General features: G+C 42.8%; 1 pseudogene; it reads right to left on the bottom strand.

The window, feature by feature from the left end:
• Window positions 1-24,745, bottom strand: part of LOC129824876 (glutamate receptor ionotropic, kainate 2-like) — a 185,209-nt pseudogene that overhangs the window by 8,413 nt on the left and 152,051 nt on the right.

The raw sequence follows: 24,745 nt of genomic DNA, 5'->3' as shown, positions 1-24,745 counted from the left end.
GTGCCTGGACACAGCCCTTAGCCGTGGTATATTTCTCATATACCACAAACCCCAGAGGTGCGTATTCCTATTATAAACTGGTTACCAACTTAATTAGAGAAGTAAAAATACATGTTTTGTCATATCCATGGTATACAGTCTGATATACCACGGCTGTCAGCCAATCAGAATTCAGGGCTCGAACCACTCAGTATAAATATACGTATATACGCAGTGAAGGCAAAAAACCTTGAGGGTTTTATCCCTACATCAGAGTGTAATGGGGATTTTAGAAAACAACAGCTAACAAAAGCTAACCAAGTTACATCAAACTCTGAAATGACAGCTAACATTCCCTTTTAATTTGCTTCAGCTGTTTTACATTGACATTTATATCCATATTAATGATGCTGCTGCATGATTTTGCATGATTTTGAACCACAGCGAGACATTCCAGTTCCTGCTCATTAAGTCTCCTCAGCTTCCCGTGGCATTGGGATTCTCCTGGCTCCAGTGACACAATCCCCTCATTGACTGATCTGCCGGTGACATCATGGGCTGGAGCCACGCACATTGCCTGAAGTCAGCGCAGCCTGCCCCGGGACGTCTTCCTGGGGCCTTGGAAGTTGCCCCGGACCTCTCCGCCATTCCTGTGGAGTACCAGGACCACCAGGTGTTCAGTAAGGCCTGGGCCACTTCGCTGATGCCGCAACGACCATATGTCTGCGGGATTGATCTTCTTCCAGGCACCACTCCACACCGGGGGTGACTGTACTCTCTGTCGGGTCCGGAGGGTTTTGCCAACTTTTATTTCTGATTTATCTGGGGCTACAGCACCCTGACTTTCCCCCTGTCTGCACTCACCTCTCCCAAGCTTCCGTTCACGTGGTCCCCAGCTGCTGACCGGGTATTCCGGGATTTCAAACACCGCTTCACCACAGCTCCCACCTTAGTTCATCCTGACCCATCTTGCCAGTTTGTGGTGGAGGCTGATGCTTCGAATGTTGGAGTGGGGGCTGTCCTGTCCCAGGGGTCTGCCCTGGGCCGCAAGTTCCATCCCTGCACCTTCTTCTCCCACTGCCTCAACACCACGGAAAGGAACTATGATGTGAGGAATCATGAGCTTCTCACGGTGAAGATGGCATTGGAGGAGTGGAGGCAGGAGGATGGCTGGAGGGGGCGGAACATCCATTCATTGTGTGGGCCGACCACAAGAACCTGGCATATCTCCACAGAGCCAAGCGGCTCAATTCCAGGCAGGCTAGGTGGGCCCTACTGTTCACCCGGTTCAACTTCTCCCTCTCCTACCGGCCGAGATCCAAGAATGTCAAGCCGGATGCGCTGTCACGACGATATAGCCCCACGACTACTACCCTGGAACCTGAGACCATCCTTCCCACCTCGTGCCTGGAAACAGCACTCAGCTGGGGTATAGGGAAGCATGTTCGGGAGGCGCAGCGTTCCCAGCCGAACCCCTGGGGAACGTCCAGATAACCGAATGTTCGTGCCTGATGCGGTCTGCTCCGCGGTCCTGGAGTGGACAGATTTGCAAAGAAAAGCCATATCTCAGACTGACCAATAAAAAGAAGAGATTAAGACAAAAGAAAAGGGCAAAAGAACACAAACGGTGGACAGAGGACCTCTGCATAGAAGGACAGAATCCCGGAGTCACCTCTTCATTGTTGATGTTGAGACTGGTGTTTTGCGGGTACTATTTAATGAAGCTGCAACTTGAGGACTTGTGAGGCATCTGTTTCTCAAACTAGACACTCGAATGCACTTTTCCTCTTGCTCAGTTGTGCACCGGGGCCTCCCACTCCTCTTTCTATTCTGGTTAAAGCCAGTTTGCGCTGTTCTGTGAAGGGTGTAGTACACAGCGTTGTATGAGACCTTCAGTTTTTGGGCAATTGGAATAGCCTTCATTTCTCAGAACAAGAATAGACTGACGAGTTTCAGAAGAAAGTGCTTTGTTTCTGGCCATTTTGAGCCTGTAATCGAACCCACAAATGCTGATTTTCCAGATACTCAACTAGTCTAAATAAGGTCAGTTTAATTGCTTCTATAATCAGAACAACAGTTTTCAGCTGTGCTAACACAATTGCAAAAGGGTTTTCTAATGATCACTTAGCCTTTTAAAATGATCACCTTGGATTAGCTAACACAACGTGCCATTGGAACACAGGAGTGATGGTTGCTGATAATGGGCCTCTGTACGCCTATGTAGATATTCCATTAAAAATCTGCCGTTTCCAGCTACAATAGCCTGTCCTCGACCTGCCCTGCCCCGTGTTTTGTAGTACAGTTCTCAGATAATTTATTTTCCGCCTCACGTGTCTGCATCTGGGTCATATCCTGAGTTGTGATAGTACAAACTGGCCATGACTGACCCAGCAAAAACTCGGACCAGCTCCTCAAAGCCGTCTCCTCCCAGGGAGCCACCATTGGAAGACACGAGGAGTTACGTCGAGGTCTTATGGAAGGATTCCAGACCTTGGTGGAATGACAGGACCATGCTTTCAACACATTGCTGGAGCAATTCCACGGATTGTCTGTGAGGCAGCCCGCTACGACACTAACCACCCACACCACCATAGATACCTCTATTCTAACGAACAGAGCCCGCTGAACAATGCGGGGTAGACCTATGGAGGACCCGTTCTCACAGACACTCCGAAACCTACTACAACTGCAAAGGGCATGGTGACCTCTGGTGGACAACCAGAGACTTTCTGTTGAATTACTCCCCGTAGATGGATCAACTGTTTTCAACAGAGAGACAGCAAAAACATACACATGTAAATATGTACATTGCAATTATTTTGAATGAGTGACCATTCATGTGCTAAGTATTCGCATTTCCATGAGCATAGTTATCAGCTGTATGTACGATAGTGGAAGTCCTGTGTCACTCCCTTTCCCTCTCGTTTGAATCCGCCATTTTGTGCAACAAGCCGTCATATTGGTTTAGACCACTAGGGACCTTTCATTGCATAGTGTTAGTAACCAATAACTATACCACCTGTAAGCTATCTTGTTTGTTTGTTTATGTAATTCTCTGAGATTATTTAGTTAGTAAATAAATAATTAAGCCAATTTGTATATCGCTGATTCATCATTTATGTTAGGGTTCGTGCAGATATCCAAGGGTTTTGCGACATTCAGAATGAGACTTAAGGTAAATAAGAATGAATTAATTGACCGATGTAAGAGATATTTATATCTTTAGAGTTTAGTCAGGAGATAGTAACTCGTTAAATAACCTTTCCCGTGGTGCCCAGATTACTCCTTAACTAATTGTTATATGATTAATTTAATAGTGTAATAACTGAATGTGGTATGTAATTATTGTATAAAATAACAGTCAAACACATTGATGATAGTCAAGACACCACAACCACCTCCAGGAATCGATGACAGGCGGACCGCCACAGGGCCCCGGCTCCCCGTTATCATCTCGGGTAGAGGGTATGGCTGTCCACTTGGGATCTGCCCCTACGGGTAGACTCCTGCAAACTATCCCCCCGTTTTATCGGCCCTTTCCCCATCTCGAAGATTCTTAGGTCCTCTGCTGTTCTTCTTCTGTTGCCCCGTACCCTCCGTATACATCCCACTTTTCATGTGTCTCGGATTAAACCTATTTCTCACAGCCCTTTGTCTCCCATTTCCCTAAATCCCTGAGCCCACTAGGTGAATAATCTGTTGATGTGCCCTTGAGCAAGAGCAAGGGACTTAACTGCCCATGTATGTCACTCTGGATAAGAGCGTCTGCTAAATGACAAATGTAAAATGTAGGTGGAGGGCCCACAACCAAATCTTGCTAAGGTCCCCTAAAAGGAACGAGGTGCCCCTGTGTGTAATTCATAAATAGCTTAGCTATTGAAATGCAAGCAACAGGTGATGAGACCAGCAACAGAAAGTATTACAATACAAGTCAACCATACCAAGATGTTTGTAATACAGTCATCAGTACCGTTCATATTTTTTACCTACTGGACCTCCTTAGCACAAACAAACAAGAACATTAAACAAATATTATTCACTATTTTAAATGACGATGTAATGGTGAATGAATCACATTCTTAAATGTGGTAGCTGCAAGCTGTCTGTGTTTACACCCCTCTCAGTCCCAATCACCAAAGACAGCTATAGTAGAGGGAGCGAGGTTACACGAGAAAAGGGTGTGGGGACTAGGTGGATGTTCAGATCTGCTGGAGAGTTACACTCCTATAGCTTATCAACCAATTAGAATCAGGTACACTAGATAAGGGTTGGACAAAACCTACAAGACGGTTACTCTCCAGGAGAGCCCTGTATCAGATCAAGCTGGATCTTGTGTCGAGTCTGTTGGTTCCATATCGATCTGGTCATCCTCAACGTGGCACTCCAGCCCTCGGGGGCCTGATTGGTGTCACACTTTTTCCACTAACCCAGCTAACACACCTGTTTAAACTAATTACATTCCGAGGTATAGTCCTCTAGAGAATCACCTGAAAAACATAAATGGTGTCACAATTACTTTGTTTGTAAAAGGTAGCATCATTGAAACTTTTTTTTAAACCAAGCAATGCTCTCATATCTAACCTACACGCTTGTGTTCGGCAAAGAAAGCAAACAGGTACACGTAACAAACATCCATTGAAGTATAGTCAATGTGTTCACAGAGTTGGATTATGTCCACATACGGTAGCCTGGGAGAGGCGAGGTGAGGAATAGGGCTGAATGGCGGGAACCCAGTTACCGAGATTTACAACCCAAAACCTCTCCCTTTCTCCGGGATAAGTAATTGTGAGAAACCGGTAAATTATAATAAATTCTTTACATGAACAGCATGACGTGAAATGGAACTGCTAAATTATATGCAATGTCTAAATGTAGATTCTCTACGGCCTCCTCTCTGGTCACTACATGATGAATCATCAACGCGCAGGGTGGGGACCGACAGCCCATCTCAGTTTGTGGACCTATGATCTCATCGTTGTAATTGTGAAAGGTAGACCTACATTTGCTGCAGCATAGCCTATGCTAATGTACAGTTGAAGTCAGAAGTTTACATACACCTTAGACAAATACATTTAAACTACGTTTTTCACAATTCCTGACATTTAATCCTAGTAAAAGAATCCCTGTTTTAGGTCAGTTAGGATCACCACTTTATTTTAAGAATGTGAAATGTCAGAATAAGAGTAGAGAGAATGATTGATTTATTTCAGCTTTTATTTCTTTCATCACATTCCCAGTGGGTCAGAAGTTTACATACATTCAATTAGTATTTGGTAGCATTGCCTTTAAATTGTTTAACTTGGGTCAAACATTTCGGGTAGCCTTCCACAAGCTTCCCACAATAGGTTGGGTGAATTTTGGCCCATTCCTCCTGACAGAGCAGGTGTAACTGAGTCAGGTTTGTAGGTCTCCTTGCTCGCACACGCTTTTTCAGTTCTGCCCACAAATTTTCTATGGGATTGAGGTCAGGGCTTTATGATGGCCACTCCAATACCTTGACTTTGTTGTCCTTAGGCCATTTTGCCACAACATTGGAAGTATGCTTGGGGTCATTGTCCATTTGGAAGACCCATTTACGACCAAGCTTTAACTTCCTGACTGATGTCCTGAGATGCTGCTTGAATATATCCACATCATTTTCCTGCCGCATGATGCCATCTATTTTGTGAAGTGCACCAGTCCCTCCTTCAGAAAAGCACCCCCACAACATTATGCTGCCACCCCCGTGCTTCACGGTTGGGATGGTGTTCTTCGGCTTGCAAGCATCCCTCTTTTTCCTCCAAAGATAACATTATGGCAAACAGTTCTAATTTTGTTTCATCAGACCAGAGGACATTTCTCCAAAAAGTACAATCTTTGGCCCCATCTGCAATTGCAAACCGTAGTCTTGCTTTTTTATGGTTTTGGAACAGTGGCTTCTTCCTTGCTGAGCGGCTTTTCAGGTTATGTCGATATAGGACTCGTTTTACTGTGGATATAGATACTTTCGTACCTCTTTCCTGCAGCATCTTCACAAGGTCCTTTGCTGTTGTTCTGGGGTTGATTTTCACTTTTCGCACCAAAGTACGTTCATCTCTAGGAGACAGAACGCGTCTCCTTCCTGAGCGTTTTGACAGCTGCGTGGTCCCATGGTGTTTATACTTGCGTACTATTGTTTGTACAGATGAACGTGGTACCTTCAGGCATTTGGAAATTGCTCCCAAGGATGAACCAGACTTGTGGAGGTCTACAATTGTTTTTCTGAGTTCCTGGCTGATTTCTTTTGATTTTCCCATGATGTCAAGCAAAGAGTCACTGAGTTTGAAGGTAGGCCTTGAAATACATCTGCAGGTACACCTCCAATTGACTCAAATTATGTCAATTAGCCTATCAGAAGCTTCTAAAACCATGACATAATTTTTGGGAATTTTCCAAGCTGTTTATTAAAGGCACAGTCAACTTAGTGTATGTAAACGTCTGACCCACTGGAATTGTGACAAAGTGAATTATAAGTGAAATAATGTGTCTGTAAACAACTGTTGGAAAAATTACTTGTGGCATGAACAAAGTAGATGTCCTACCCGACTTGCCAAAACTATAGTTTGTTAACAAGAAATTTGTGGAGTGGTTGAAAAATAAGTTTTAATGACTTCAACCTAAGTGTATGTAAACTTCCGACTTCAGCTGTATGTAGTCAACCACAGCTTACAGACTACACGAATAAACAAACAAACAAACATTAAGAAAAACTAAACTCTCCTACTTTACCCTGCACTACTAAAAAAGACCTACTAACTTCTAACAAACCTGCCCACAAATCCCTTCCAAACCCCCGTCCAACCTCAATAACACTACATATCAGACTTTCCCTCTCTTCCACATACTGGTACTTACAACAATACATCAATACATGCTTTACTGTTTCGTCAACCATACCCTCCGTACACAAACCACTTACATGCTTGCAAACCAGATGTCAATGGCGCAACCGAGCAAACACCACCTCTTCCTTCCTAATCTAACCTTTGAATCTTGGTCCACCAACATTTCTTTGGAGGGCGTATAAATGCCAGCCCTTAGGATTGCTCTCCCACCTCTTCTGCCACACATCTATCATAATGGCTCTAATCTTACATTTGGCCTCACTTACCTCTCCCCGTCATACTGTCTGAACCAACTTGACCGTATATCAGGGTTCGCCAACTGCCGGCCCGCAGGTGGTGTATTTTTTGGTTGTATAGTTTGTATATCGTTGTATTTTCAATTAGTGTGACGGTCCTTGTCTATCAGTGTATCAGTGTTTTGTTGTTTGTATTGATTTTGTTTGTGGACCCCAGGACGAGTAGCTGCTGTTTCTGCAAAAGCTCATGGGGATCCAAATATCCAGGTAGATGATGTTGTTCGGCCAGACGCAATATTGAGAAAATCTTTCTTGGTGGAAGTAGGTACTCTGGTAAATATATTCCTTTTATGTAAATGTAGGCATTAACTAGCTATGTAATTGTAAGACCTTTTTACAGTTGGTCTAGTGTCTGTAGCTTAAACTGTTAAATGTCTGTACTATTTAGAAAACCAACCATTGACAGCCATATTGTTTTATGCTATTTCGCAGAGGTGGAAAAAGTACCCAATTGACATACTTAAAAGTAAAGATACATTAAAAGAAAATGACTCAAGTAAAAGTGAAAGTCACCCAGTAAAATACTACTTGAATAAAAGTCTAAAAGTATTTGGTTTGAAATATACTTAAGTATCAAAAGTAAATGTAATTGGTAAAATATACTTAAATATCAAAAGTAAAAGTATTAAAAAAATCTAATTCCTTATGTTAAGCAAACCAGATGGCACTATTCTTGTTTTTTAAATTTTTGTATAGCCAGGGGCACACTCCAACACTCAGACATCATTTACAAATGAAGCATGTGTGTTTGGTGAGTCCGCCAGATGAAATGTAATAGGGATGACCAGGGATGTTCTCTTGATAAGTGTGTGAATTGGACCATTTTCCAAATTGTCAAAAATATAAATGGTAAAGTAAAGTACAGATACTTAAAAAAATAAAAAAATAAGTAGATGGCGATGGAAGAAATGGCAGACGTTTTACGGGCACCTAACCAATTGTGCTATTGTGTGTTTTTTCTCGTTATTTGTAACTTATTTTGTACATAATGTTTCTGCCACGGCAAAAAATAGCTTCTGGATATCAGGACAGCAATCACTCACCTCGGATTAGACAAAGATGTTTTCTTCAGCAAGCAGGACGCACAGGATGTACCTCAGACACCCGACAAGGCCAATATCCCCGTCATTGGCAGGAGAAAGTAAAGCAGCTATAGAGGACACAGGGCGGGGTGCCTTGTAAGAATCTGCCGATGGCGAGTGGGAAATCTGCTTTTACCATCAATATTACTTGCCAAAGTACAATCATTGGACTATAAATTAGACGAGGTACGATCACGAATATCCTACCAACAGGACATTAAAAACTGTAATATCTTATGTTTCACCGAATCGTGGCTGAATGACGACATGGATAACATTCAGCTGGCGGGATATACGCTGCACCGGCTAGATAGAACAGCACACTCCGGTAAGACGAGGGGGGGCGGTCTGTGTATATTTGTAAACAACAGCTGGTACACGAAATCTAAGGAAGTCTCTAGATTTTTCTCGCCTGAAGTGGAGTATCTTATGATAAGCTGTAGACCACACTATTTGCCAAGAGAGTTTCATTTATATTTTTCGTGGCTGTTTATTTATCACCACAGACGGATGCTGGCACTAAGACCGCACTCAGTCAGCTGTATAAGGAAATAAGCAAACAGGAAAACGCCCACCCAGAGACGGCACTAGACTTTAATGCAGGAAAACTGAAATCAGTCTTACCTAATTTCTATCAGAATGTTAAATGTGCAACAAGAGGAAAAATACTTTAGACCACCTTTACACCACACACAGAGATGCATATAAAGCTCTCCCTCGCCCCTCATTTGGCAAATCTGACCATAATTCCATCCTCTTGATTCCTGCTTACAAGCAAAAACGAATGCAGGATGCACCAGTGACACGGCCAATAAAGAAGTGGTCAGATGACGCAGATGCTAAACTACAGGACTGTTTTGCTAGCACAGACCGGAATATCAGTCACTGGCTTCATCAATAAGTGCATTGATGACGTCGTTCCCACAGTGACTGCACGTACATACAGCCAACCAGTAGCCCTGGATTAGAGGCAACATCCGGCACTGAGCTAAAGGGTTGAGCTGCCGCCTTCAAGGAGCGGGACTCTAACCCGGACGCTTATAAGAAATCCCACTACGCCCACAGATGAACCATCAAACAAGCAAAGTGCCAATACATCAAACAAGCAAAGTGCCAATACAGGACTAAGATTGAGTCGTACTACATCGGCAAGAACACTATGGTAACCTGCCTAAACTACTACAGACCCGTAACACTCACGTCCTTAGCCATGAAATGCTTTGAAAGGCTGCTCATGACTCACATTAACACCATTATCCCAGAAACCCAAGACCCACTCCAATTTGCATACCGCTCAAACAGATCCACAGATGATGCTATCTCTATTTCCCACCTGAACAAAAGGAACACCTATGTGAAGATGCTATTCACTGACTACAGCTCAGCGTTCAACACCATCGTGCCCTCAAAGCTCATCACTAAGCTAAGGATCCTGGGACTAAACACCTCCCTCTGCAACTGGATCCTGGAATTCCTGACGGGCCGCCACCAGGTGGTATGGGTAGGTAACAACACATCTGCCACGCTGATCCTTAACACTGGGGCCCCTCATGGGTGAGTGCTCAGTCTCCTCCTGTACTCCCTGTTCACCCACGACTGCATGGTCAGGCATGACTCCAACACCATCATTAAGTTTGCAGACACAACAGTGGTAGGCCTGATCACTGACCGCGGTGAGACAGCCTATAGGGAGGAGGTCAGAGACCTGGCTGGGTGGTGCCAGAATAACAACCTATCCCTCAACTTAATCAGGACAAAGGATATGATTGTGGACTACAGGAAAAAGAGGACTGAGCACGCCCCCATTCTCATCGACGGGGCTGTATTGGAGCAGGTTGAGAGCTTCAAGTTCCTTGGTGTTCACATCACCAACAAACTAGAATGGTACAAACACACCAAGACAGTCGTGAAGAGGGCACGACAAAGCCTGTTCCCTCTCAGGAAACTAAAAAGATTTGGCATGGGTCCTCAGGTCCTCAAAAGGTTCTACAGCTGCACCATCGAGAGCGTCACTGCCTGGTACGGCAACTGCTCAGCCTCCAACAGCAAAGGAAATACAGAAGGTAGTGCGTACGGCCCAGTACATCACTGGGGCCAAGCTTCCTGCCATCCAGGACCTCTATACCAGGCGATGTCAGAGGAAGGCCCTAAAAATGTTCAAAGACTCCAGCCACCCCAGTCATAGACTGTTCTCTGTGCTACCGCATGGCAATAGGTACCGGAGTTATTATTTTTCTCAATTTCTGCCTGACTGACGTGCCCAAAGCAAACTGCCTGTTGCTCAGGCCCTGAAGCTAGGATATGCATATAATTGGTACCATTGGAAAGAAAAAAGTTTGTAGAAATGTTAAAATAATGTAAGAGACTATAACACAATAGATATGGTAGGAGAATTTCAAAAGAAAAACCAACCTGATGTTTTTTTTGAGAGCCCATGCTCTTCCAATGAAACGTATAGGTAAAAAATTAAATCTAGCTCCCAGTATGCAATTACTATGGCTTCCTCTGGGTGTCAGTAGTCTTTGTGAGTTTTAGTACAGAGTTTTAGTACAGAGACACAGACTTGGAAATGTGTGTATGCTCGCGCGACAAAGAGGACACGCTCCTGCTAATATCGTTTTCCTATTGAGCATACTTCTTTCCGTATGAAATATTATAGTTTAATTACATTTTAAGGTATCTGAGGATTAAATATAACCGTATTTTGACTTGTTTCAACAAAGTTTAGCGGCAGCTTTTTGGATTCCTTTCTCTGCATGTTGAACGAGTGGATTACTCAAATCGATGGCGCCAACTAAAGAGACTTTTTGGGATATAAAGGACTTTATCTAACGAAATGACACTACATGTTGTAGCTGAGACCCTTTGGATGACAAATCAGAGGAAGATTTTCAAAAAGTAAGTGAATATTTAATCGTTATTTGTGAATTTATGAAACCTGTGCCGGTGGAAAAATATTTTGATGTGGGGCGCCGTCCTCAAACAATCGCATGACATGCTTTCGCTGTAAAGCCTACTGTAAATCGGACACTGCAGTTAGATTAACAATAATTTAAGCTTTTAACCGATATAAGACACTTGTACATAAATGTTAAATATTCATAATTTTTTAAATTATTATTTATTTGAATTGCGCACCCTCCAGTTTCACCGGAAGTTGTCCCACTAGCGGGAAGCCTTACTAATCGTACATGTACATATTACCTCAAATAGTCCGACTAACTGGTGCACCCGCACATTGACTGTACCGTTACCACCTGTATACAGCCTCGCTACTGTTATTTTCAATGTCATTTTTACAGTTTTTTTTTACATTTCTTTACTTATCTATTGTTACCTAATACCGATTTTTTTTACTTAAAAACAGCACTGTTGGTTAAGGGCTTGTAAGTAAGCATTTCACTGTAAGGTCTACACCTGTTGTTGTCACGCCCTGACCGTAGAGAGCTTTTATGTCTCTATTTTGGTTTGGTCAGGGTGTGATTTGGGTGGGCATTCTATGTTCTTTTTTCTATGTTTTGTATTTCTTTGTTTTGGCCGGGTGTGGTTCTCAATCAGAGACATCTGTCTGTCGTTGTCTCTGATTGGGAACCATACTTAGGTAGCTTTTTCCCACATGGTTTTTGTGGGTAGTTATTTTCTGTTTAGTGTTTTGCACCTTACAGGACTGTTTCGGTTTCATTTTGTTCTCTTGTTATTTTGTTTAGTGTTCAGTGTAAATAAAAAACATGAACACTTACCACGCTGCGCTTTGGTCCGACTACTCTTCTTCAGACGACGAAAACCGTTACAGTTGTATTCGGCGCACGTGACAAATAAAGTTTGATATGAAGTATTTTTACTTCAGTATTTTACGCCACTGCAATTTAAAATAGTTATAATGCATAGTAATAATGTTTGGTGGCAGGACTATTATCAGACCTTCTGGGGAAAAACCCTGCGATTGAATACAAAAAAACGATGTTTTTAAGTGAAATATCAGCTTTTGTTTGAAGTCGAGATAAAGACAGGCAATTCAAGAGCTAATTTAAACTATGCACTAACAAGGCTTTTATTATAAGCAGCTTGACTACTGCTTGAGTACTGTAGCTTTACTTCAACAACAGATGGACTCACATTGGATGGGTTGATTAGGATTGATTAGGACAACCTTCTCTCAACCAGCCTAATACATACTCTTAGAGTAGGTTTACACCATTAGTGTACTTGGTAATGTAAACATGTTTTTTTTTTAATGTAAGACACACGCAATCTGCCATCTGGGATTCTGTTCAACATTCCTAAGCTTGATATACCCATTGGTTCTTAAAGGGTAAATCTGCAGTTCAAACAACAATAAAGCCAACACCCCACCACTGTTTTGGTAAAACGCAAAATAATAATAATAATCTAACCACTCTCAAATTCATCGATAGCTCTGTGGATACAAAATGAACATTTTAACCCTATTCCGAGGCTAAACAGTGTTGGTTTCTGATTACATTGTTTACAAACAATTGAATAGAACAAGCATATATTTTGGGGTTCTGATGGGATATGACAATCGGACTAAGCTCATGAGGCATTTATTATACAAGTTATATTCTTTAAAGAATCAATGGGTGTGTGTAAATAATTTTAAAGAAAAAATATATATTAAGCAATTACAAATTTACCCTTTAAATAATATAACTTATAAATGTCCCAAGTGCATAGCGCAACTGTCTTACCCTAACATAACCCCAAATATAAGGTTGCATTACTCCATTGTTTATAACAGGAACATAAACCATGTATAGCTTCAAAATACTGCACGTACAAATGCTGTCAACTACCTTGTCTCAGTAGGCTTATGTATTAGGCTTGGTCAAATGTAGGGTTAAGGAGTGGTTTTGCAGACACAGATTACCTTGGACCCTAAATCATTTAGATTTTCCATTGATCTTGATTTTTTTGTCCAGAACTAGGCTTAATCTATGTCTGGGAAAACCTCCCCATAATGTTTAAATGAGTGGAATGGGATTGAAATATGTTTACGTTACAAGTACATTATCGGGGTAAAGCTACTCTAAAAGCATGCGTTAGGCTGTTTGAGAGAGGGTTTGAATCCTAATCAACCCATCTAATGTGAGTACATCTGTTGAAGTACAGTAGATCAGAAAAGCTACAGTAGTCTAGCAGTAGTTCAAACTGCTAAAGATGAAAGCCTTGTTAGGTCAAATGAGATTTTGAATTTCCTGTCTTCAGACAAAAGCTAATATTTCACTTAAAAAAAGCTAATATTTCACTTGTATTGATAGATATATAGAAGAATAAACACGTCACATCAGGCATGCAATAGGAGATAATTTAGCAATGTGTGTGATGGAATTCCTTTTTTAAATGATCCTTTTGTAATTTTACCCAATTCTTCTCATCGCTGTAACTCCGCTACGGGCTCGGGAGAGGCGAAGGTCGAGATACGTGTCCTCCAAAACATGACGCACCAAGCCACGCTGCTTCATAATATAATGCTCGCTTAACCTGGAAGATAGCCGCACCAATGTGTCGAAAGAAAAATCTTTGACTGACGACAGCTTGCAGGCACCCGGCCCGCCACAAGGAGTCGATAGAGCGCGTTCGAGCCAAGGAAAGCCCTCTGGCCAAACCCTCCCCTAACCCAGATGGCGCTGGGCCAATTGTGCATCGCCCTATGCGGCTCCCAGTCAGGGCTGGCTGTGACACAGCCTGGGATCGAACCCCAGGGGTAGCAGTGGTCTCTGCGGCCTCATCATGAACACAATACATTTAATCAATTTTAGAATAAGGCGGTAACGTAACAAAATGTGGAAAAAGTCAAGGGGTCTGAATACTTTCCGAAGGCACTGTACATTATGGTCCGTACGTTTAAACAGAGTCGGAGTGCTGATCTAGAATTTGGTACCCCCTTTCCATGTCATCTTGTTCATTACTTTCCAAAAGTTAAAACTGATCTTAGATCAGCAATAATACTCTGAGATGCTCCAATATATACGGACCCAGAACCTTCTCTGTGGTACATACTCTTTATATGCCAGGCAGAAATGTTGCCCCAACACAAAAGGCTGGGTATGTCTGGTGTATTATGATGCACTGTGTGCGTCAAGTGGAACAGTGTTTACACATACTAGCTGAAATGTCAGAGAGAAAAATTGATTTGTGATCCAGTAGCTATCTATGTCAGGCATGGTATTTTCAAATGTCAATCTGTACAATTGTCTTAATGTGTGGGGAAATACTAGATTCTGTGTAGAATTCCTATCAATATTATTGTCCATTTACCCTTCTCTTTAACCCTTACCTCCCAAACTCATAACGCTTCATTTTTCTACCCTTTCAAGTATGCATACAGTACATTACATCCGTCTCAACCCTCCAAACTCCAACCTTTATCTGCTTGCCCTGATATACATGGTCATTGACAGGTAGAACGTGACATGGGTGATGGGCGATGTGGGTGATATGGGCAACATCGGCAATATAGGAGTTATGGGTGATATAGGAGATATGAACGGTGTGGACAATATAAGCGGTATAGGTGATAAAAGCGATGTGTGCGATATAGACGATACTGACTATTATAGACTATAAGGACAATATGCGTTACCCATGGGTGTTCCCACTCCGTAGGCCTTGGAGTCGATGAGGCCCCCTATCTGGGTAAGGTTGCAGTTGCGCTGGGTGACAAACTCAATGGTTGTGGACTCCATGAGGAAAGCGTAGTCGGAGGTGAGCACGCGCTGGATGCCCGTGTCTATGTTTTTCACAATCACAGACGTTCGCCGGCTGTTCATGAACTCCCACATCTTGTCGTAAGTGGAGATCTTCGTCTTCTGTCAAACCACCGGAGGAAGAAAAGGAAGATTAATGGGATCCACCCCTTCTAATAAGAATTGATTTGGTTCATATAGCACTGGCCTTTCCAGTGTCAATCAATCAATACAATTGGTTTATAAAGCAATTTTTACATCAGCAGATGTCACAAAGTGCTTATACAGAAACTCAGCCTAAAACCCAAAAGAGCAAGCAATGCAGATGTAGAAGCACGGTGGCTAGGAAATACTCCCTAGAAAGGCAGGAACCTAGGAAGAAACCAGGCTCAGAGGGGTAGCCAGTCCTCTTTTGGCTGTGCCCGGTGGAGATTATACATGGCCAATGCTTCTCTAGTACCTTGAACTGAGGCGTTTATTACATTTTCTTGCCGTCTTTCCCCACAGCAGATCGCTATTTGAGTGATACCCACAACCACAACACCGCAGAAGACCACTTATCGCAGTGAGCCCAATGGTAAGCTAGCTACCTTGAAAAAGGTCATGGTAGATCCGTCCTCCACCACTCCGTACAGGATCTTGGTCTGTTTGGCCAGGTCATCGGCCGAGTCGATGGGTGACTCCATGCGCTCCACGGTGAGGAAGGCAGCCAGGTTGGCCGTGTAGGAGGAGATGATAATGAGGGTGAAGAACCACCAGATGCCCCCCACGATCCGGGTGGACAGGGCCTTAGGCATGAGTTCTGAGCCTGGGTACGGAGTGGAGGATAGGGGTGTAGGGAGTGGAGACAGATAGAATTCGAGAGGTTACAGCAAGGGTGTATGGAGAAGATGTCTACATAGGCAGCATCCACAAAGGACTTAGTGAGGGGTTATATTGTGCTCTGTGGATCATCCGGAGTAGTCTGAGTGGGACTTGAATCAAGGCCACTGGGACTGTCCGTCGATTAGTAAGAAAGGTTGCTATGTGTTGTACTTAAATCGCTCCCATTATGTAATGGGAGTTGGACAGTAGGGGGATGGTTTCACAGACCCAGATTAAGCCTACTCCTGAACTAAAAAGCATGTTGAATGGTGAATATCCATTGACAGAGCGTTTGAGTCCTTAAAATAGGATTTATCTGGGTCCAGGAAACTGGTCCTAAAGGTATACTCAATTAACTTACCGTCCGTCGACACAAATCACTTCTTTAAAGTTACACGTTTACATTTCACAATAAAAACTTTAGTGGAAACTGACAACCTGGTTGGGTCTGACTGTCATGTACCCAAGGTACCCTCACATCCTGACCCCATGTCCCACTACTCTATGGGCACTGATTTGTTGCGGGCAATGGGAGAGGACTCTGGGTAGTGGCACCTGACACAAAGCTGTTCTTGTTGAATAAGTGCAGCATGGCTAGTTGGTAAGAGATAAGTTATACCTAAAGGCTAGTTCACTGGTTCGTCATTCTCCTTTTCACACTGTCATGCTCACCCAAACATGTTTTGATATTTTCCTTTCACTTTGTCCTTTTCAGCATGGTTCCAGCAACTATGGTGGAGGCGTAACCAGGCCAGCACAGACTCTGCTCAGTCATATGAAAAGGGTATCTGTTACACTGAGACCCTTACCAACTTTATAATTGTTTTATACTGGGGGGAGGATTGCAATGCAACCCCATTTAATCTATATACAGTTGAAGTCGGAAGTTTACATACACCTTAGCCAAATACATTTAAACTCAGTTTTTCACAATTATTGACATTTAATCCTAGTAAAAATCCCTGTTTTAGGTCAGTTAGGATCACAAATGTCAGAATAATAGTAGAGAATGATTTATTTCAGCTTTTATTTCTTTCATCACATTCCCAGTGGGTCAGAAGTTTACATACACTCAATTAGTATTTGGTAGCATTGCATTTAAATTGTTTCAATTGGGCCAAACATTTCGGGTAGCCTTCCACAAGCTTCTCACAATACGTTGGGTGAATTTTTGCCCATTCCTCCTGACAGAGCTGGTGTAACGGAGTCAGGTTTGTAGGCCTCCTTGCTCGCACACGGTTTTTCAGTTCTGCCCACAAATGTTCTATTGGATTGAGGTCAGGGCTTTGTGACGGTAACTCCAATACCTTGACTTTGTTGTCCTTAATATGTTTTTCCACAACTTTGGAAGTGTGCTTGGAGTCATTGTCCATTTGGAAGACCCATTTACGGCCAAGCTTTAACTTCCTGACTGATGTCTTGAGATGTTGCTATAATATATCCACATAATTTTCCTACCTCATGAAGCCATCTATTTTGTGAAGTGCACCAGTCCCTCCTGCAGCAAAGCACCCCCACAACATGATGCTGCCACCCCCGTGTTTCACGGTTGGGATGGTGTTCTTCGGCTTGCAAGCATCCCCCTTTTTCCGGCAAACATAACAATGGTCATTATGGCCAAACAGATTTTTTTTCTTCATCAGACCAGAGAACATTTCTCCAAAAAGTGCGATCTTTGTCCCCATGTGCAGTCGCAAAGCGTAATCTGGCTTTTTTTATGGCGGGTTTGGAACAGTGGCTTCTTCCATGCTGAGCGGCCTTTCAGGTTATGTTGATATAGGACTCGTTTTACTGTGGATATAGATAACTTTGTACCTTTTTCCTGCAGCATCTTCACAAGGGCCTTTGCTGTTATTCTGGGACTGATTTGCACTTTTCGCACCAAAGTACATTCATCTCTAGGAGACAGAACGCATCTCCTTCCTGAGCAGTATGATGGCTGCGTGGTCCCATGGTGTTTATACTTGCATACTATTGTTGTACAGATAAACGTGGTACCTTCAGGTATTTGGAAATTGCTCCCAAAGATGAACCAGACTTGTGGAGGTCTCCAATTGTTTTTCTGAGGTCTTGGCTGATTTATTTAGATTTTCCCATGATGTCAAGCAAAGATGCACTGAGTTCGAAGGTAGGCCTTGAAATACATCCACAGGTACACCTCCAATTGACTCAAATGATGTCAATTAGCCTATCAGAAGCTTCTAAAGCCATGAAATCATTTTCTGGAATTTTCCAAGCTGTTTAAAGGCACAGTTAACCTGTTGAGGCTGGGGGCGCTGTTGTCACTATTTATGCTAATCGTGTAATTTTTGAAACGGCTTCCCACAAAATTCTTGATCGTACAATATGCATATTATTATTATTATTGGATAGAAAACAGTCTATAGTTTCTATAGGAGTTGAAATTTTGTCTCTAAGTGGAACAGAACCCATTCTACAGCAATTTCCCTGACATGGAGTCAGATTTCAGAAATGTTGGCCCCTGATCTGGAGTCAGTTAAAAGGCCACAGTTATTGCTATGAGTATACGGACACTGCTTACGTCTTCCCCTGGATGCCTTTACGTGATGACGATTTGAATGGGTCGATTGCGCGTTCACAGGCACTACAAATTAAAAAACCCTGTAGCTAGGAACTCTTTTCTTGCTGCGTCATGCGCCTGGAGGACATCGACCCGCACTTGTTCCAAGCATTAGTGGAGGGAGTAATATTACTCTGGTCATGTTTCTACTCGTTCTAGGAGTTAAAAACATCATAAGGTAGTTAATTTAAAGCGTTTTATAGCAATTTATATCCGTTTAGTGCGATTTTGGGACATTTATTTCTGAAACGCTGTGAATTGCTGGGCACGCTTCCAGTTCATCCCAAACGCAGTTGGCATTTCCACATGGCAAGAGGACAGCTTTCCACCAAAAGACGATTAGACCCAAGAAAGGATCCTTTGCCCAAGATACTGATGGAGGAACAGCTCAAAGTAGGACATTTTTATTATGATAAATCGTGTTTCTGTCGAAAAATGTTAGTGGCTTAGGACGCCATGTTTTTTGACGTAGCTTCGCTTGGCGCAAACTTTATTGAAAAGTAAGGATAATTTAAAAAATGTAATTCCGCGATTGTATTAAGAATTAAATTGTCTATCAATCCCTGTCCACCCTATATTTTTTAGTCACGTTTATGAGTATTTATGTATAAGAGTAGATCACTGTCTAATATGGCGCACGGACATTTTCTCACCAGCTGGGCTACATTTCACATTGTCTAACCATGATTTTGGTGGCTAAATATGCACATTTTCGATCAAACTCTATATGGATTGTGTAATATGATGTTACAGGAGTGTCATCTGAAGAATTCTGAGAAGGTTAGTGAAAAAATTAATATATTTTGGCGATGTTGACGTTATCGCTCACTTTGGCTAGAATCAATGCTGGGCTGCTATGTGCTATGTGCTATGCTAATATAACGATTTATTGTGTTTTTTTCGCTGTAAGACACTTAGAAAATCTGAAATATTGTCTGTATTCACAGGATCTGTGTCTTTCGATTAGTGTATGCTGTGTATTTTTACGAAATGTTTGATGATTAGTAAGTAGGTAAACACGTTGCTCAATGTAGTTATTCTAGTCCATTTGTGACGGTGGGTGCAATTGTAACCTATGCCATCTACCTGAAATATGCAAATTTTTCTAACAAAACCTATCCCATACCATAAATATGTTATCAGACTGTCATCTGATGAGTTTTTTTCTTGGTTAGGGGCTATAAATATCTTAGTTTAGCCGAATTGGTGATAGCTACTGGTGTTGGTGGACAAATAAAAGATGGTGGATTATGCTAATGTGTTTTTAGGTAATAGATTTACATCTTTACATATTGTGTCTTCCCTGTAAAACATTTTAAAAATCGGACATGTTGGCTGGATTCACAAGATCTGTGTCTTTCATTAGCTGTATTGGACTTTAATGTGTGAAAGTTAAATATTTAAAAAAAATATTTTTTTTGAATTTCGCGGCTCTGCCTTTTCAGTGGGGGTGGGGGGGGAGTGCCGCTAGCGGCACCCTCAGCCTAGACAGGTTAACTTAGTGTATGTAAACTTCTGACCCACTGGAATGGTGATACAGTGAATTAGAAGTGAAATAATCTGTCTGTAAGCAATTGTTGGAAAAATTACTTGTGGCATGAACAAAGTAGATGTCCTACCCGACTTGCCAAAACTATCGTTTGTTAATTAACAAGAAATTTGTGGAGTGGTTGAAAAACAAGTTTTAATGACTCCAGCCTAAGTGTATGTAAACGTCTGTCTTCAACTGTATAGTAACTCAATTTCTCTGCAATTATCTTTCAAGAATAGAGGACCCAATCTAAATGTAAATAGCTGTTGCAGTAGCTACTCCAATAAGGCCTATAACTTTTATGTTAATTCAGTTGCAATAACACTAAAGGAGACACCTTCACTGTAACAAAAACTTAGCACAAAATATGAAAATAATAATAATTTGAAATAATATACACTGAGCAATTATATAAATGCAACATGCCAAAATGTTAATGATTTGACTGAGTTAAAGTTCAGATAAGGAAATCAGTTAATTGAAATAAATTCATCAGTCCCTAATCTATGCATTTTACATTACTGGGAATACCAATATGAATATGTTTGTCTAAGATATCTTTAAAAAAAAGGCAAGGCCGTGGATCAGAAAACCAGTCAGTATCTGCTGTGAGCACCATTTGACTAATGCAGCGTGACACATCTCCTTCCGATAGAGTTGATCAGGCTGTTGATTGTGGCCTGTGGAATGTTGTCCCCCTCCTCTTCAATGGCTGTGCGAAGTTGCTGGATATTGGCGGGAACTTGAACACGCTGTTATACACAGCGATCCAGGGCAACCCAAACGTGCTCAATGGGTGAAATGTCTGCTGAGTCTGCAGGCCCGGAAATAACTGGGACATTTTCAGCTTCCAGGAATTGTGTACAGATCCTTGCGACATGGGGTCGTACATTATCATGCTGAAACATGAGGTGATGGCGGTCGATGAATGGCACGACAATGAGCCTCAGGACCTCGTCACGACATCTCCGTGCATTCAAATTGCCATCGATAAAATGCAATTGTGTTCATTGTCCGTAGCTTATGCCTGCCCATACCATAACCCCACTGCTACCATGGGGCACTCTCCACAATGTTGACATCAGCACATCACTCGCTCACAAGACGCCCTGTCCTCTGCCCAGTACAGTTGAACTCGGGATTCATCCGTGAAGAGCACACTTCTCCAGCGTGCCAGTGGTCATCGAAGGTGAGCATTTTCCCACTGAAGTCGGTTACAACGCTGAACTGCAATCAAGACCATGGTGAGGATGACAAGCACACAGATTAACTTCCCTGAGACGGTTTCTGAAAGTTTGTGCAGAAATTCTTCAGTTTTGCACACCCACAGATTCATCAGATGTCCGGGTGGATGGTCTCAGAAGATCCCGCAGGTGAAGAAGCCGGATGTGGAGGTCCTGGGCTGGTGTGGTTACATGTGGTCTGCAGTTGTGAGGGCGGTTGGATGTACTGACAAATTCGCTTATACAATGTTGGAGGCAGCTTATGGTAGAGAAATTAACATTACATTCTCTGGCAACAGCTGTGGTGGACATTCTTGCAGTCAGCATGCCAATTGCACGCTTCCACAAAACTTGAGATATATGTGGCATTTTGCTGTGTAGCAATACTGCACATTTTAAAGTGGCCTTTTATTTGTCACTAGCACAAGGTGCACCTGTGTAATGATCATGCTGTTTAAGCTTCTTGATATGCCATACCTGTCAGGTGGAAGGATTTTCTTGGGATAGGAGAAATGCTCACCAACAGGGATATAAACAAATTTCAGCACAAAATTTGCGAGAAATAAGCTTTTGTGCGTATGGAAAATTTCTGGGATATTTTATTTCTGCTCATGAAACATGGGACCAACACATTACATGTCGCGTTTATATTTTTGTTCAGTATATTTTCCTCTCCAGCTTCCTCTGTACATTCATTTCGATCAGAAAACGAGGTAGCAACATTATTCTTGTTCCCACTTTTAACCCAACTACAACTTTTAAGGTTAAATGGTGCCTTCATAAACCCTTTCTAAGCCCTATATAGATAGTTCATAACTTTTCCACCATGCAGCACACACCCAGAGGCCCCTGTGTCGCCCGGAGCCTGGCCTAAAACCTTGGACCCCATAGAGAGTGGGACACGGAGATAGCCACAGCACCAGCAGGCTGAGGCAACTACCTTGCTGCATGAGAGCCCCGATGCCGAACCAGAAACTATTGAGCAACGTAAAATTGTTTTCCACCACGTCCGAGTCTGGATTGCACGGATGGGGGTTGTACCACTCGTACGGGCTGAACCTGTGGTGGAGAGAGCACACAGACACTAAGATCAGTCAAACAAATGAACATTCATGGCCAGGATGGTCTAGTGGTTAGTGCCTACACATCCGTCGGTGTCGGCATGGGTTCAAATCTGTCCTACTGCTTTTTGATACACACCCCATCGACAATCTCTCCTCTGTCCAATAGAACACACACAATACCTTTACATTAAAAAACAGACAACGTTCGAGCTTCCCTAAGCAGACAAAAACAGGATGTGAAAATCGTGTTATTGTAAGGCGACCAAAACAATAGAAGCTCCTATGATCCTCTACTATGCCCTTTGGGTCCCTCGCTCCTCCCGAGACCAAACACAAATCATTTACCCTTTCCCCCAACGTATTGATGTATTCAAATGCTTTCAGTTTGTTGTGAGAGGCCCAATCGATGGAGTGGAATAACATTGTCACTGGAGATAACGTCCCCATCCCTGATCATCTTTGGAGCTCATTGAGATTTATCGACTGGAGGATCCTTTCTGATTCCCCCCTGGTGGTTTGAGACCCCATCACCCCTCCCCAATTCAGCCAATATACCTTTTTCCATCCATAGACTTCCTTGTGCATGTCTAATCCTCTTCCCCCTCCATTGCCTGACTCACCCTCTCCCCTTTTCCTCCCCAGCACTGCCTCCCTCCCTCTCTCCCTCCTTGCTTCTCTGCCCCCTAAGGGCGACTAGGGATATTCCTAATTTATTATCTTAAGTGAGAGTGGAGTCACATTAGCAGTTGGCAATTGGGTTAGCATTAAGCATCAGAACCTGATTGAGTTTGTGCTAGAGGAGTGGAGGGAAGAGCAGAGCACCCGGATCATATTTATTATATTTAATTATTATGGCAGTTGCGAATAGGGTGACTGTTACACCCTGATCTGTTTCACCTGTCTTTGTGATTGTCTCCACCCCCCTCCAGGTGTCGCCCATCTTCCCCAATAACCCCTGTGTATTTATACCGGTGTTCTCTGTTTGTCTGTTGCCAGTTTGTTTTGTTCGTCAAGCCTACCAGCGTTTTTCCCCTTGCTCCTGTCTTCGCTATAGTTCCTGTTTTCTTGTTTCCCGGTTTTGACCATTCCTGCCTGCCTGCCCTGATCTTGAGCCTGCCTGCCGTCCTGTATCTTTGCCCCACCTATCTGGATTACTGACCTCTGCCTGACCTGACCCTGCCTGCTGTCCTGTACCTTTGCCCCACCTATCTGGATTACTGACCTCTGCCTGACCTGACCCTGCCTGCTGTCCTGTACCTTTGCCCCACCTATCTGGATTACTGACCTCTGCCTGACCTGACCCTGCCTGCTGTCCTGTACCTTTGCCCCACCTATCTGGATTACTGACCTCTGCCTGACCTGACCCTGCCTGCTGTCCTGTACCTTTGCCCCACCTATCTGGATTACTGACCTCTGCCTGACCTGACCCTGCCTGCTGTCCTGTACCTTTGCCCCACCTATCTGGATTACTGACCTCTGCCTGACCTGACCCTGCCTGCTGTCCTGTACCTTTGCCCCACCTATCTGGATTACTGACCTCTGCCTGACCTGACCCTGCCTGCTGTCCTGTACCTTTGCCCCACCTATCTGGATTACTGACCTCTGCCTGCCCTTGACCTGTCCTTTTGCCTGCCCCTGTTTAAATAATAAACTTTTGTTATTTCAACACTGTCTGCACATGGGTCTTACCTTAAAACCTCTACAGAGTACCTAACCCGGATCCGGGAGCACCCCCCACACCCCCCACACTGATTAGCATCGCTAGCATAGCGTCACAATTAAATAGTAGCATCTAAATATCATTAAATCACAAGTCCAAGACACCCAATGAAAGACACAGATCTTGTGAATAAAACCACCATTTCAGATTTTTTAAATGTTTTACAGGGAAGACACAATATGTAAATCTATTAGCTAAACACGTTAGCAAAATGACACCATTTTCTTACTCCAACAGTTTCTTACTCCATCAGGTGCTATCACCAATTCGGCTAAACTAAGATATTGATAGCCACTAACCAACAAAAAAATTCTTAAGATGACAGTCTGATAACATATTTATGGTATAGCATAGTTTTTTTTTTTTAAATGTGCATTTTTCAGGTATAAATCACAGTTCTACATTGCAGCTGCAATCTGATATAGTGCTGATGCAGCTAGAACAATTACAGAGACCAACGTTATATAACTAATTACTTGTCTTAAAACATTTCAGAAAAAATACACAGCGTACAGACATTGAAAGCCCAACATCTGGTGAATCCAAACAATATTTCAGATTTTTTAAATGTTTTATAGCGAAATTAGCATAACTAGCTAATTAGCATAACCAGGCCAGCCAAAACCAGCTGGACGCGCGCGACCAGTTCACATGCACGACAGATATATGAAATAACATCGTAAATTGGGTCTTACTATTGCTGGTCTTTCATCAGAATGTTGATCAAGGTGTCCTTAGTCCTGATGAGTCGTTCAATCCATTCACAATGGCAACTTCCCCTCTTCATTTAGCCTGGGTACTGGTCGACTGGCACGGTCCATGTCCAAAGTTAAAA

The sequence above is a fragment of the Salvelinus fontinalis genome, chromosome 27, assembly GCF_029448725.1.
Source record: "Salvelinus fontinalis isolate EN_2023a chromosome 27, ASM2944872v1, whole genome shotgun sequence".
NCBI classification, from domain to species: domain Eukaryota; kingdom Metazoa; phylum Chordata; class Actinopteri; order Salmoniformes; family Salmonidae; genus Salvelinus; species Salvelinus fontinalis.
This window is presented reverse-complemented; position numbering and strand designations above follow the sequence as displayed.